The sequence below is a fragment of the Hyperolius riggenbachi genome, chromosome 2, assembly GCF_040937935.1.
Source record: "Hyperolius riggenbachi isolate aHypRig1 chromosome 2, aHypRig1.pri, whole genome shotgun sequence".
In the NCBI taxonomy this organism is placed as follows: Eukaryota; Metazoa; Chordata; class Amphibia; order Anura; family Hyperoliidae; genus Hyperolius; species Hyperolius riggenbachi.
In genome coordinates, this window is record NC_090647.1 from 293,154,306 (window position 1) to 293,160,305 (window position 6,000).

A 6,000-nucleotide genomic window follows, 5' to 3' on the forward strand; every position below is an offset into this window, starting at 1 on the left:
AAGGTATTCCGTTAGGAGTATGGTGAGTTCATAGAAGATTTTATTTTTTGTCACAAGTTAGTGAAAAATGACACTTTGTGAAAAAAAAACAATAAAAATCAATTTCCGCTAACTTTTGACAAAAAATAAAATCTTCTATGAACTCGTCATACACCTAACAGAATACCTTGGGGTGTCTTTTTTTCTAAAATGGGGTCACTTGTGGGGTTCCTACACCGCCCTGGCATTTTACGGGCCCAAAACCGTGAGTAGTCTGGAAACCAAATGTCTCAAAATGACTGTTCAGGGGTATAAGCATCTGCAAATTTTGATGACAGGTGGTCTATGAGGGGGCGAATTTTGTGGAACCGGTCATAAGCAGGGTGGCCTTTTAGATGACAGATTGTATTGGGCCTGATCTGATGGATAGGAGTGCTAGGGGGTGACAGGAGGTGATTGATGGGTGTCTCAGGGGGTGGTATGAGGGGAAAATAGATGCAATGAATGCACTGGGGAGGTGAGCGGAAGGGGGTCTGAGGGGGATCTGAGGGTTTGGCCGAGTGATCAGGAGCCCACACGGGGCAAATTAGGGCCTGATCTGATGGGTAGGTTTGCTAGGGGGTGACAGGAGGTGATTGATGGGTATCTCAAGGTGTGATTAGAGGGGGGAATAGATGCAAGCAATGCACTGGCGAGGTGATCAGGGCTGGGGTCTGAGGGCGTTCTGAGGGTATGGGAGGGTGATTGAGTGCCCTAGGGGCAGATAGGGGTCTAATCTGATGGGTAGCAGTGACAGGGGGTGATTGATGGGTAATTAGTGGGTGTTTGGAGGAGAAAACAGATGTAAACACTGCACTTGGGAGGTGATCTGATGTCGGATCTGCGGGCGATCTATTGGTGTGGGTGGGTGATCAGATTGCCCGCAAGGGGCAGTTTAGGGGCTGATTGATGGGTGGCAGTGACAGGGGGTGATTGATGGGTGGCAGTGACAGGGGGTGATTGATGGGTGATTGACAGGTGATCAGTGGGTTATTACAGGGAAGGACAGATGTAAATAATGCCCTGGCGAATTGATAAGGGGGGGTCTGAGGGCAATCTGAGCGTGTAGGCGGGTGATTGGGTGCCCGCAAGGGGAAGATTAGGGTCTGATCTGATGGGTAACAGTGACAGGTGGTGATAGGGGGTGATTGATGGGTGATTGATGGGTAATTAGTGGGTGTTTAGAGGAGAGAATAGATGTAAACACTGCGCTTGGGTGGTGATCTGATGTCGGATTTGCGGGCGATCTATTGGTGTGGGTGGGTGATCAGATTGCCCGCAAGGGGCAGGTTAGGGGCTGATTGATGGGTGGCAGTGACAGGGGGTGATTGATGGGTGGCAGTGACAGGGGGTGATTGATGGGTGATTGACAGGTGATTGACAGGTGATCAGTGGGTTATTACAGGGAAGGACAGATGTAAATAATGCCCTGGCGAATTGATAAGGGGGGGTCTGAGGGCAATCTGAGCGTGTAGGCGGGTGATTGGGTGCCCGCAAGGGGCAGATTAGGGTCTGATCTGATGGGTAACAATGACAGGTGGTGATAGGGGGTGATTGATGGGTAATTAGTGGGTGTTTAGAGGAGAGAATAGATGTAAACACTGCGCTTGGGTGGTGATCTGATGTCGGATCTGCGGGCGATCTATTGGTGTGGGTGGGTGATCAGATTGCCCGCAAGGGGCAGGTTAGGGGCTGATTGATGGGTGGCAGTGACAGGGGCTGATTGATGGGTGATTGACAGGTGATTGACAGGTGATTGACAGGTGATCAGGGGGGATAGATGCATACAGTACATGGGGGGGGGGGTCTGAGGAGAATCTGAGGGGTGGGGGGTGATCAGGAGGGAGCAGGGGGCAGGGGGGGATAAAAAAATAATAGCGTTGACAGATAGTGACAGGGAGTGATTGATGGGTGATTAGGGGGGTGATTGGGTGTAAACATGGGTCTGGGGGTGGGCAGGGGGGGGGTCTAAGGGGTGCTGTGGGCGATCAGGGGGCAGGGGGGGAAAAATCAGTGTGCTTGGTGCAGACTAGGGTGGCTGCAGCCTGCCCTGGTGGTCCCTCGGACACTGGGACCACCAGGGCAGGAGGCAGCCTGTATAATACACTTTGTAAACATTACAAAGTGTATTATACACTTTGTATGCGGCGATCGTCGGTTTAACATCCCGCCGGCGCTTCCGTATTGCCGGCAGGATGTTGCGGCGGGTGAGCGGCGTCAGGAGCCGGCGGAGGATCGCGTCACGTGCCCTTACAAGGACCGCCGCCTCTGTAGGTGAGCTGGTCCTTGCAGGGTACACTTCCCGGCCGCTGCTGTGCGTTAGGCGGTCGGGAAGTGGTTAAAGAGTACTTGAGGCTAAAATAGACAGAGCCTGTAATGACAGACTCCGTCCGAATGAAATCAAATGGGGGGTGGGGGGGGATTGCAAGGTTAAATACCTGTCGTAAATGCCTGTGGTGATGTCTTCGCGGCACAAGTGATGCTCCACCCGCCTCCTCGGCAGTGCGCAGGGGCCAAATTTCCAAAGACTGGAAGATCTTCAGATACCTCCACCTGCGTGGCCAAAGCTCGCCTCCAGATCTGCTGCCACCAATCAGGACGCAGCTGCTGAGCTGAGGTCGGGTTGTGGCCACTCAGGTGGGCGTGGCCAGAGTCTTGGCAGCGAATTTGAAAAAAATCACCATGGCCTGTTCTGAGAGGAAGGTGAAGCGATCGCCTGCCTGGAGGGAAGATGTCAGGACAGATGAGTATTTAACCTTGTGACCTCCTCATTGCTCATCTATTTGGCTTTAGGTACTCTTTAAAGTGTACCCAAGGTGGGGGGGGGGGGGGGCAGATGAGACACAGAGGCATGTTCCCTGCTGCAGGACATTCCTCTGTGCCTCCCACGCTTCTCTCTGCCCCCCTCACCGCTGCATTATCACACACACACCCCCCTCCGAAATTGGCGACGTGCAATTGTCACCAATTTCAAGGGGGAAGGAGGAGAGGTGCAGCACGATGGCGTAGTGGTTAGCGCTCTTGCCTTGCAGTGCTGGGTCCCCGGTTCAAATCTCAGCCAAGTCAACATCTGCAAGGAGTTTGTATGTTCTCCTCATGCCTGTGTGGGTTTCCTCTGGGCACACTGGTTTCCTCCCACATCCCAAAAACATACAGATAAGTTAATTGGCTTCCCCCTAAATTGGCCCTAGACTATGATACATACACTACACAATACATACATAGACATATGACTGTGGTAGGGATTAGATTGTGAGCCCCTCTGAGGGAAAGTTAAGTGACAAGACTATATATGCTCTGTACAGCGCTGCGGAAGATGTCAGTGCTATATAAATACTAAATAATAATAATAAAATAATAATAATAATTGCCTGCTTAAAGTCCCACTGGGGACATTCTTGCAGTCCTTCCCCAGCTGCCATTGGGAAGCTCGGCCGCTCCCATGACTCCCTGCATGCTGCTCTGTGTGTGAGACACACAGAGCAGCTCTTCCAGCGTCGTGACCCCAGGGATCACGAAAATGAAAGTAATGGATGGCAGGCCACTGAAGCAGGGGGGATTGCAGCTACCTGATCTGCCCAGACCCCTGGATCAGAATCAGAATCGAATCAGAATCAAGTTTATTCGCCAAGTACGGCAGTTGTCGTACCCGGAATTGGTTGTGGTACACATGGCATCTTTACATGACAGACAGAACAAGAACAACAGGCATTACAATGAGACAGGTATAGCAACATTCAGATACTGGTGAACATTCATGGGAGCTCTGGCAGATACTAGGGAACACTCATGGGAGCACTAGCAGCTAGAGTGTGGGCCAGTACTGCCCAGCGTGGAGAGAGTTCAGAGATCGGGGTGCTGGCTAGGTGATAGAGTTCAGGTGGAGAACAGCTTGAGGGAAGAATGTGTTCCTGCGCCTGCTGGTTCTGGCGTAGCTGGTCCTGTAACGTCGGCCTGTTGGCATGAGCTTGAAGTGGCGATTCCCCGGGTGGGAGGGGTCCCCAGAGATCTTGGAAGCCCTCGACCCAAGTCTCGCCATGTGGAGGAGGTCTAGTGGAGGCAGAGGTGGCCTTAGAGTATGCGGGGCCTGGGGCGAGTGTCATATGCGGGGCCTAGAGATATATGCTGTGGATACACACGTTGTGGAAGCACACACTCTGTATAGGTTAGATAGGAAGGTGCCTGTAGTATAGGTTAGATAGGTAGGTGCCCCGCAGTATAGATTAGATAGGTAGGTGCCCTGCAGTATAGACTAGATAGGTAGGTGCCCTGCAGTATAGATTAGGTAGGTAGGTGCCCTGCAGTATAGATTAGATAGGTGCCTGCAGTATAGATTAGACAGGTAGGTGCCCTGCAGTATAGATTAGATAGGTGCCTGCAGTATAGGTTAGATAGGTAGGTGCCCCGCAGTATAGATTAGTTAGGTAGGTGCCCTGCAGTATAGATTAGATAGGTAGGTGCCCTGCAGTATAGATTAGACAGGTAGGTGCCCTGCAGTACAGATTAGATAGGTAGGTAGGTACCCTGCAGTATAGATTAGATAGGTGCCTGCAGTATAGATTAGTTAGGTAGGTACCCAGCAGTATATATTAGATAGGTGCCTGCCATATAGATTAGATAGGTAGGTGCCCTGCAGTATAGGTTAGATAGGTGCCTGCAGTATAGATTAGACAGGTAGGTGCCCTGCAGTACAGATTAGATAGGTAGGTAGGTGCCCTGCAGTACAGATTAGATAGGTGCCTGCAGTATAGATTAGTTAGGTAGGTACCCCGCAGTATATATTAGATAGGTGCCTGCAGTATAGATAAGGTAGGGTGGTGCCCTGCAGTACAGATTAGATAGGTGCCTGCAGTATAGATTAGATAGATAGGTGCCAGCCGGCAGTATAGATTAGATAGGTGCCAGCCTGCAGTATAGATTAGATAGGAAGGTGGCTGCAGTATAGATTAGATAGGTAGGTGCCTGCAGTATAGATTAGATAGGTAGGTGCCTGCAGTATAGGTTAGATAGGAAGGTGGCTGCAGTATAGATTAGATAGGTGCCTGCAGTATAGATTAGATAGATAGGTGCCTGCAGTATAGGTTAGATAGGTGCCTGCAGTATAGATTAGATAGGTAGGTGCCCTGCAGTATAGATTAGATAGGTGTCTGCAGTATAGGTTAGATATGTGCCTGCAGTATAGATTAGATAGGTAGGTGCCTGCAGTATAGATTAGATAGGTGCCAGCCTGCAGTATAGGTTAGATAGGTGCCTGCAGTATAGGTTAGATAGGTACCAGCCTGCAGTATAGATTAGGTAGGTGCCAGCCTGCAGTATAGGTTAGATAGGTGCCTGCAGTATAGATTAGATAGGTAGGTGCCCTGCAGTATAGATTAGATAGGTGTCTGCAGTATAGGTTAGATATGTGCCTGCGGTATAGATTAGATAGGTAGGTGCCTGCAGTATAGATTAGATAGGTGCCAGCCTGCAGTATAGGTTAGATAGGTGCCTGCAGTATAGGTTAGATAGGTACCAGCCTGCAGTATAGATTAGGTAGGTGCCAGCCTGCAGTATAGGTTAGATAGGTGCCTGCAGTATAGATTAGATAGGTAGGTGCCCTGCAGTATAGATTAGATAGGTGTCTGCAGTATAGGTTAGATAGGTGCCTGCAGTATAGATTAGATAGGTAGGTGCCTGCAGTATAGATTAGATAGGTGCCAGCCTGTAGTATAGGTTAGATAGGTGCCTGCAGTATAGGTTAGATAGGTGTCTGCAGTATAGGTTAGATAGGTGCCTGCAGTATAGATTAGATAGGTAGGTGCCTGCAGTATAGATTAGATAGGTGCCAGCCTGCAGTATAGGTTAGATAGGTGCCCTGCAGTATAGATTAGATAGGTGTCTGCAGTATAGGTTAGATAGGTGCCTGCAGTATAGATTAGATAGGTAGGTGCCTGCAGTATAGATTAGATAGGTGCCAGCCTGCAGTATAGGTTAGATAGGTGC